This window comes from Pseudopodoces humilis, chromosome 12 (assembly GCF_049639895.1).
Source record: "Pseudopodoces humilis isolate 2021_Gansu_Grassland_sample_001 chromosome 12, ASM4963989v1, whole genome shotgun sequence".
Taxonomy (NCBI): Eukaryota; Metazoa; Chordata; class Aves; order Passeriformes; family Paridae; genus Pseudopodoces; species Pseudopodoces humilis.
The window spans coordinates 252,816-262,952 of NC_142211.1; the positions used below are offsets into that span (position 1 = coordinate 252,816).

The following is a 10,137-nucleotide window of genomic DNA, read 5'->3' on the forward strand; positions in this document are numbered from 1 at the left end:
ATGACGCCTCAGGTCATCAGGGTAGAGATGCCACCTATAAGTGGGCACGAGACCGAGGAGTGGATCTAACCATGGACAGTATTTCCCAGGTTATCCATGACTGTGAGACGTGTGCCACGATCAAGCAGGCCAAGCGGTTGAAGCCGCTATGGTAGGGTGAGCGTTGGTCCAAATATAGGTATGGGGAAGCCTGGCAGATTGACTACATCACACTGCCCCAAACCTGCCAAGGCAAGCGCTACGTGCTCATGATGGTAGAAGCCACCACTGGATGGTTGGAAACCTACCCTGTGCCTCATGCTACAGCCCATAACACCATCCTGGGACTTGAAAAGCAGGTCCTTTGGAGGCATGGTTCCCCTGAGAGGATTGAGTCAGACAATGGGACTCATTTCAAGAACAGCCTTATAAACACCTGGGCTTGGGAACATGGAATTGAGTGGGTGTACCATATCCCCTACCATGCACCCGCTGCTGGAAAAGTTGAACGGCGCAATGGCCTGCTTAAAACCAGCTTAAAGACACTGGGTGGGGGAACTTTCAGGAACTAGGAGATTAATTTAGCAAAGGCCACATGGTTAGTGAACACCCGAGGTTCCACTAACCGAGCAGGCCCTGCCCAATCTGAGCCCTTTAGAACGACAGATGGAGATAAGGTTCCAGTGGTACATATGAGAGGTATGCTGGGAAAAACTGTTTGGGTTAATTCTGCCTCCAGCAAAGACAGTCCAATCCGTGGGGTTGTCTTTGCTCAGGGACCGGGTTGCACTTGGTGGGTGATGCAAAAAGATGGAGAGACCCGGTGCATACCCCAAGGGGACCTGGTTTTAGGGTGAACTACCCATGATACTGTGTATCTGTATGTACATATGTATATAGCTAAAGTAGTAGGTGTTCATGTATAATTTAAAGGTTTAATATTTGATGTAACATTTTAGTATGGGAAAAAATTCGGGGTGGATAGTGTTGAGGGTTAGGTGTCCTTTTTTTTTGTTGTTTTGATGTTCTGGCCTGCCCGTGGAATTTTTACCCATTAGCTGCGGAGACAATCTAACTGTGGATATTTAGTGGGTGCTCGAAAAAGGACAGAGTGGCCGGGCCCAGGGTGGGGGGAAGGGGCAGGAAAGGAGGGTGGGGACAGTTTTTTGGCTGGCTTTCTTCGGCTTCAGGGGAAGACATTCGTTTGCTGGGTTGCGGATCTGCTGCGGTGGAGAGAAAGGATTTTTGCCATCACCCAGACGGAGCTGCTGCTTCTTCTCCTTCTCCCCTCTTTGTTGGTGGCCTCGCACCCCCTGTTCTGCCGGGACATGTGGCAGTGCCAGGCACCGCCGCAGAGCTGCCGATACACCTCATCCACCGGCCCAGGATCTCTGCTCATCCCTGCTGTTCCAGACGACTGTTCCTCGGAGCCCTGCAGGAGCACCGGGACTGACCGCCCGAGGGGGTTTGTGAAAACAAAGCCTCTCCTCCATCCCTTCCCCTCTCAGCCGAGAAAGTTGTCACTGGGTCCTTGGTTCTGTTTTCTTGTTAATGCTGTAGTTATTGTTGTTTGTTTGCCTGGTTATACTAGTAAAGAACTGTTATTCCTATCCCCAGATCTCTGCCTGAAAGCCCCTTGATTTCAAAATTATAATAATTCGGAGGGAGGGGGTCTACATTCTTTCATCCCAAGGGAGGCTCCTGCTCTCCCTAGCAGACACCTGTCTTCTAGAACCGAGACATAGGGGAAGTGCCACTGATACTGAAAGTTCCCTTGAATAAGTTTGCGTGGGTAGCATCTGATGCCCTGGGGAAGGAGCATCGGATAAACACACGGTGGATAATTCCTTCATTTTAATTTCCTGCCCCAATGTGGCAGAATCTGTTGTTTCTTTTACTTTCACAGAAGAACTCCGAGGGACATGAAAATTGAATAAGCCATGATAACACTACTAATCCTTCTTTTCATCCTGCCGCAATATCATGGCCAAAACTCGACTGAGTGGCCATGGTCCGAAGCAGTCACCAGCAACTATGCCATAGAACACCACCCTGGAGACCATCAGCAAAATCTAGCAATCGTAGTACTGCATAACTCCGAAGTGTTCCGCCTGGGTGACTGGGAGTGGGATCAAAAAGATTGGGTTAGGATGCTAACAGGAACAATTGGTGAGGAAATTAAGATAGGATGTAGTGTGGTAGTGCATATTTCTGGGAGTTACTTAGTTTCTGTGTAAACCCTCCTTGCAGCTGTGACATGTTTTTCCCCTCCCCTCCCTGTCGCTGAAATGTTATCCCATTGGTTGGTGTTGTATGTCTCCCCGCCCCTCTCCCGAGGTTTGGAAGAGTCTGGGAAAGGGATCCCCAGTCTCTTCTCCCCCCTGGAAGCCAGCCAGAATAAACTTCCTCTGTTACCCTGGAGGGAGGAGCAGCTCTTTGGTCTTTTTCTTGGTCGTGAAGAATCTCCCTAACCCCCCCCTTCAACAGAGCTAGCCAGGATTACTTCGGAGGGCAAAGGGAGATTACTTCAATGTAGGAAAATAGAAAAATCTCGTTATGAGAAAGCCTTCACCATTACAATTGCCGGTAACCTTCTTGAACCGAATTTAACAAGCAGTTTGCACCCTAATATTTCAGCAAAACTTTGTTCCACAGAAGATTAGAAATGCGACAAATATTATCCCCTCATATTGTGTTGCCGCCAGAAGAACATTGGAAACTACACACTAGATCCTAGCACCAACAATGTTGAAAGCACGAAGCTCTGTAGAAGGGAACCCAATGACTGCTGGTACAATTTCACCTTAACCAGACCAGTTTACGTGACCTGCAATTGGCAAAATAACCCAGCTGGCCAATCAGGATTTACAGGTTTAATTCACAGTTTTAAGATAAATGCTGTGGCAAGGCCTATATTAAGTGTAATAATCACATAATGTCCTGGGTTGATTATGATGTTAAATTGTATCCCCATTCGTCCACCTAACCAAGACACAGGTTTTGTATTCTTAAAATTCCATCTGAGAGTAAAAGTGAGTGGAAAAGAAGCACCGAGTCTGTTATCAGAGACTGTACTGGCTCCCCCTGCATCGGGAGTTTTGACTACAGCACAGACAGACAACAAGACACAGATCGCCTTGGCTTTCCAACTAGCCGGAGCAGAGAGGTCTTCCTGGACTGTTTTCTTTCCCTTTTTCTGAAACGAATCGAACCTGCTCTGGACTGGGGACTCGGAGGAGCACCGGGAGCTTGCACCCGTGGACTACCGGGAGCACAGCCTGGGCAGCGGCATTTTCCAGCGCCAGAGGGACTGATAACAGAGCGAACACCCACAGGAAAGAGACCCTCTGAAGTTTGTCATCTCTTCTGAAGGGCGAGAGGTTTTGTAATTTGATATCATTCATTTTTGTGCTGGGTAGTGCTATGCCTGTGAAATAAACAGGTTTTTTCCACTTCTCTCAGAGAAATCTCTTCCCGAACCGGTTGGGGGGTGGGGGACAAGGGCCAGGTGGGTTTGCTTCCCAGGGGGGGAGCCCCACTGGAGGTTTTCTCCCAAATTTGCCCTACACCAGGACACATACCACGGTGTGAATACTCCTTTTGTGCTGAATGGCAAAACTAACGTTTTCCCTTCTTTTCTATTAACTCAAGGTGATGATGTTTCAATACGCTGCAGGCTGAGTACCAGATCCCACACTGAGCCTGTACACAGTCAAGTCGCCTGATCTCGTGGCCAGGTTATATCCTGCGAAACTCGGAATCAAGATTGTTGGCTGAATTTAACAGCTGTACAATTGTCCTCCAAAGTTTTGTGTGGTAAAAACAATACCAAATATTGGGGAGAGCTTAATGTTCAGGTTGTAATACCTACCACACAGCCACCAATTAGATTGACTCCAAAAATTTCTGAAATTGGACCCTATGTAATCAGGAAAACTGGCTGACAACAAATGCTATTTAATCCAGCATGGTCTATCAAACAAGTCAAATTACTAATGTAAAACAATGTCTCAGACATTCAGCCAGCTTGTTCACCTTTTTTGCAAACTTCCTTTGAGGGGATGGACAACCTGGTTGAGAAAGCGAAATTCTTTTCACAAACGGCTGACAAGAGATATAACCGGTGTTGTGGGATCAGGACTAGGAATTTTGAATAGTATTGATTCAGAAGTATTGATGAATAAATTGGCTGTTGCAACTAAAGATTTGACCAAAATACAACAACCACTGAGGTCATCTTTAACAGCTTTGGGAACCCAACAGTGGTTGCTATCAAACATACTACCAAATTGGGAAATGGTAAATGTAGATGATCACAAATTAATAATTGATGCACTCAGTGCTACCCAAAACAATGTTTCTCTGGCTCTTAGCTGTATTCAAGCCCAGTTGTGGATGCAGTCAGTTGCTGCATCAATTATCAGAGAGGGTGAAGAAGGCACCTTTCCCACTGAAATTCGGAAAATAGTCTGGGACAATGCCAATGATTTTGAAAAAAATTTCAATCTTGGTGGAATTTGGTGAATTTTACCTATGATCCCACCACAAACACAGCCACAGCTTTTGTGTTGACAATACGTAATGCTTCAGTACATTCAATCTTGCCTATCATTACATTGGGGCTGAATCATGACGGAGCTGTTCTCTATCCTTTAGAGCATAGGGAATGGGCCCGTCAGATTGGTGGGAAATGGCAAATTGTTGGTTTAGAAAATTGTATTATCCGGGAACAACAAGGGTTTATCTGTGAAAGTAATGCAATCAAAGCTCAAGACATTTGTTTAGACACAGAACAGAATATCTGTCATTTTGAAACCCATCCTAATGACACTTCTGAAACAGTGCTTGTGTATGTAGGCAATGGATGTGTATGCTTGAGAACTGCTTGTGATAGTATGCTTGTAGAAAACATAGTAGTGGATACTAAGAATCATTCAAATTTTTGTGTATGCAATTTTACTAAGATTGTAGGATGTGACTTTTCTTATTTAGCTCCAGTTACTTCATATTATCTTTTGCAGTATAATTACACTTTGATTCATCATTTAGTGCCTGCTCCAATTGGAATGAACTTTACTCTGGTGAGGCAATTGTTGCTTCACCAGGATTTAATTGAAATTTTGGAAAAGATCAAAAAGGATGGACAAAAGACCTTAGTTACGGTTCACCACAATGTGAAAGGAATACATATTGTTTTGGAAAGAGTAAGGAAAGATGCTGAACACAAGCGGCGGGACACTCTTTTTGGGTGGTCACCAACTGCTACAGGTGTTTTGAACAAATTGTGTCATCCCATCATCGTCCTCTTGGTTTTAGTTTTACTTGGTTTTGTTCTATCAGCAATCTTGTACATCCTGAATTGGAGAATGATGAAGCGGTTGACACAATTGACTTCCATAATGGATGCACACAAGATGATTGGTACTTTACATGTTGCTGATACCCCTAAGGTTACCAATACTCTATGAATTATGCAGGCACTAGAATAAATAATTTGCCATTGTGACTATGAGGTTAATAATTTTATCATGTTGTATTTTAGAATAAAATTTGTTTGTTTTAAGATAAGAAACCAATATGTAAGCCTTAGTTGAAATTATATACATGGAATAGTTTTCTTTGAAATCAATATATTGATTTTCTTATTGTTTTGTTTTCTCTTTTCATTTTTCTGTCCCTTATCTTTTCCCTACTACCTGTCTCTGTTTTTTCCGGGATATACTACCAACTGTAATGAGTCCTGAAGACTTCAATGAAGAATTTTGCAGCAGCACTACAACATCGTGCAGAAAGACCTTGATGATTGTGAGCCACGGGGTGGTGTAAGAGACGGTCCGAAGATTCCCTCATCTGTCTCACAACCGTCTCAAGGACAGAGACTGAGACCCTGAATATCACAAGGGACTTGGTTTGGGGTTTGGGCCTAGCTGAGATGGATGTTTGCTAAGTGATTGTTTGCAGGTGGTTGCACAGTACACTGCTCTCGTTCCTGTTGGTGAGCAGAGGCTTGTGCATGGTAACCTGCACAACGGGTTTTCCACGACTCATGGCTCTCATTCCTGCTGGTGAGCAGAGGTTTGTGCGTGGTACCCTGTGCAATGGGTTTTCCACAACACCTTGCCCTCGTTCCTGCTGGTGAGCAAAGACTTGCAAGACATGGATCGCTCTGTACCCTACACCTGCTCCCCGTGCAATGGAATTCATCACAATGATCATCAATCTCCTCTGGTTTTGGCCCTGCGCCCCTCGCTTTGCCAAAGACTATAAAATTATACCCCAAACTTACCTTCCTTTGAGATCTCCCCAACGGACAGAAGACTCTGCGTTGTTGGATGGCTGAGTGGACTTCGACGTTGGTAGCTATAATCCCCTTAAACTCTTTTCCTTAGGCTTTGCTTTCTCCTTTCTCTCCCTCTATCGCATATTAGTGCTGATGAGCACTCAATAAAGTGTGTTTTGCTGTTTAAGTCCTTGGTTTGCTGATAATCTTTTGTACTCTAAGACCGACTAAAAGAACCACATCACGAATCCCACCTTGCGGATAGTGACAGATGCTTTATACAATTATTTAAGAGATAGAATTATAGCCCGAAATTTACAAAGTAGAGTCATTCAAGTGACCTGACAATGTAGTCTTTTCCTCCAAACTAATCCCAAAATTATCCCCAAACCAAAGCTTGGACAAATTGGAAAAAGCTATGGGCCTGGGCAACAGTGGCAAATTGATTTCTCAGAACTTCCCAGGAAAGGGGGATATTGATATTTACTGGTGTTAACAGATACCTTTTTAGGGTGGCCAGAAGCCTTCCTGTCATGGGGTAGCTTTACCTTTAAGACAGCTTGGAAAGAGGGGAAGTTGGAGCTGCTGGTGGCTGATGGGAGTTTTTCCTCCTGACCAATTATCAGTCATTTCTAAGAATTGACAGCAGATCTGACCATTAAAAAGTGAATTCAACTTGTAAACACCCCCTTAAGAAGTACAGACAGAGTTCTCTTGCCCTCTTTGGTTTCCGGCTTTTGACAAGGTAACAAGGTCTGTCCTGGCCTCCTTCCCCCCCTCCAGGCCGACAAGGCCGCAGGGAGGGGAGGGGAGAGAAGCAGAGTCAGTCAGCCGAGCTTGGTTTTCAGTTTCTGCTGCTGGACTGAAACCTGACACTATGAACTCTTGCAGCTTTCTAAAGCTTTTAATTCTTTTACTACTTAGATAAATGAACAGATTATTCCTTTTTCTCAGAAAAGACAGAGAACGAGAGAGACAATCAACATGCAAAAAACATCATAGAACCACTAAAAACAGTGAAAGAGTTAAGTTTAAATAAGAAAGAGAGAATAAGGAGATGTGTACAGCTGAAATATCTTTCTGTTAAAGCTATAGAGATGGATAATAGTAGTTTAAAAGACTCCTTTAATTCATGACTAGAGTATGGGAGGAATAGAGTGTTCAAAGTGAGGACTTTTAAAAAAAGAGAGAGTAATTGTGATACTGTGTGTTGCTGGAGATAGGTAGAGTGAAGATTTTTTGAAGCCTTGAAGGGCAAAGCAAAAGCTGTTTTCCAGGAAGGCTCACAGAGACAGATGAAGAAGACTTCTGCCTTTGAATAACTCATCCTTAAAATAGTATCCCTAGACTCATTTGACCCATGCACACCTCGGAGTGATGTGGAATGGGAGGAGTGAACTCTAAAAACTCCATAGATCGGCAGAAAGAGACTTCTGTTTCTCTACAAAGACTGAAAAAAAGACTCTAGCAAAAATTGAGACTGTTTTTGACCATCAAAGTTCTAAAGTTTTTTTTTTGTCTCTATGTTATCATGTGTACAAAAGAATGGTTAAGTGGTGAGAGATAAAAGGGTTTTCTAGAAGTTTATTCTAGTGTTCTTATTCTTGTAGTTTGTTAATAAACTGTTTCTATTCCTTTTAAGTTTTAAGCCTGTTTTGCTCTTGTTCAAATCCATATCTCACAGAAAAAAAATAGTAATTTTTTTGTTACTGGTTTAAAACCATGACACTTCCCTACCAGAACTGCCAAAGCACAAGAAGTAACCAAAGCATTGTTACAAAAAATAATACTGCGCATTAGAGTCCCAGCCACAATGTCCTCAGATAGAGGGCCACACTATTTCAAAAATTGTGCAACAAATTAGCCGCCATTTAAGCATAGATTAGGAACTCCACACCCCATTTCATCCTCAGTCAAGAGACCAAGTAGAGAAAATTAATAATTTGATCAAGCAACAAATTATAAGGTTAGGGCAAGAAGCAAAATTACTTTGGCCCCAGGCTCTTCCATTAGCATTACTGTGGATTTGGACTAAACCAAAGACAAAAGAGAAATTAAGTCCTTTTGAGATACTGTATGGAAGACCATATGGGGCACAAGAGGGAACGTCTATCCAAATAGGGGAAGAAACCCTACACAGATACATGGTGGCCCTAAACAAACAACTCAAATAAATCAAAAAACATGTGGCTGGGGCCCAAAGCAGATAGCTAGATGGGCCAATGCATGACATACAACTTGAAGATTATGTGTATGTTAAGTCTTTTGCAGAGAAAACTTTGGGGCCATAGTGGGAAGGACCATTCCAGGCACTTCTCAACACCTTTACTGCAATCAAAATCAAAGAGCAAAATGCCTGGATTCACCATACACAGGTGAAAAAAGCTCCTGAAGGCCCTTGGAAAGCAACACTGGGTGACACTGAATTAAAATTAAAGCTTATTCACGAAGAATGAGTAGATTGTGGGTAGAAATGTTAACCTTGTTTGTATTTACAATTATTATGCTTCAAAGAATAAAAGACCAAAATGACACAGAGTGTCCATACTTATACACTATTCTCACTGAGTACCAAGGCGTATGACCCTCCCCTTTGCAGACAGAGACAAGAGTCATACATAATAACCAAGAATATTACCGGCATGAATGGGCAAAAGGTCACAATTGGGTACTTCAAGGGGATGTAGGAGAAGAAATTAGAGTAAGATGTCAAGTAATGAATGGGACTACCCCCAAAGAAGCCAAACAAGTCAAGATTGAGGTACTGTCTACCCCCACAGGGAATAGAATGAAAACATGTGATTCCCCAAGTGAATGGTGTTGATATGATTTTGTGTTGAAACAGTCAGTTCAAGTAAGTTGTGCTTTATTTGAAAACTATGTATTTGATTTTGCCTTTAGAATATCTGCCCAGACTCCAACTGCACCACCTAAAATTGAACCCAAGATTTATGAAATTGGCCCTTATGTGATAAGAAACATGGGACACCAACAATTGTTGTTTAACCCAGAATGGTCTCTTAAGCATGTTGAACTGTTAATACAAATCAGCATTTCAAAGATTCAGCCAGTTTGCTCTCCTTTTCTAAAAACATTTTTTTCTAAAAACATCTAAAAACATGTTTGCAGAAGCAAACTCATTTTAGAGGCAGAATACAAAGATATTTGGCTGGAATATTGGGTACAGGCTTAGGGATTTTGAATGGAATTTATTCAAAAATATTAATGAATAAACTGGCCACAGCAACCAGTGATTTGGCAAAAATAAGGAAGCCTCTGCAATCATCTTTGTTAGCATTAGGGACTAACCAATAGCAAGTTTCAAAGGTGTTACCAAATTTAAGAAAAGCTGAAGACCAAGACCACAAATTAATAATGTTAGCACTTAGTATGGCTCAAGGTAATATATCTTCAGCTTTTAGCTGTATACAAGCACAGTTGTGGATGCAGTCAGCAGTTGCTCTAGTTATAAGAGAAGGAAGCAAAGGCGCCTTTCCAACCAAGATCTGAAAAGCTGTTTGGGATGACGCCACGAGTTCAGAAAGATGACTGCAGTCTTTGTGGACCATGGTAAATTTTACTTATGATGCCATTTCTAATGTGGCCACTGCCTTTATACTTACCATATGTAGTGCCACAATTCATGCTATCCACCCTATCACTGCATTAAGATTAAACCATGAAGAGACAGTACTCTACCACTCTGAACATAGGGCATGTGTCGCCCTGAAAATTCAGCTTCTGAGCTTGCTAACATGGTTTTCTAAGGACTTTCCCAGGAGAGTAACTGTAAACATAGATATGTGTACATTCTTTCTGTTACATGTCTTGTGATGGGCATCTCTCATGGCCAGTGCAGTGAGAAAGTGTTATCCTGA

The 10,137-nt window shown here is 42.7% G+C and overlaps 1 pseudogene; it reads left to right on the forward strand.

Moving 5' to 3' along the window:
• On the forward strand, positions 1–5,447 carry LOC148183259 (uncharacterized; annotated as a pseudogene).
• The last annotated feature ends 4,690 nt before the right edge of the window (positions 5,448–10,137 follow it).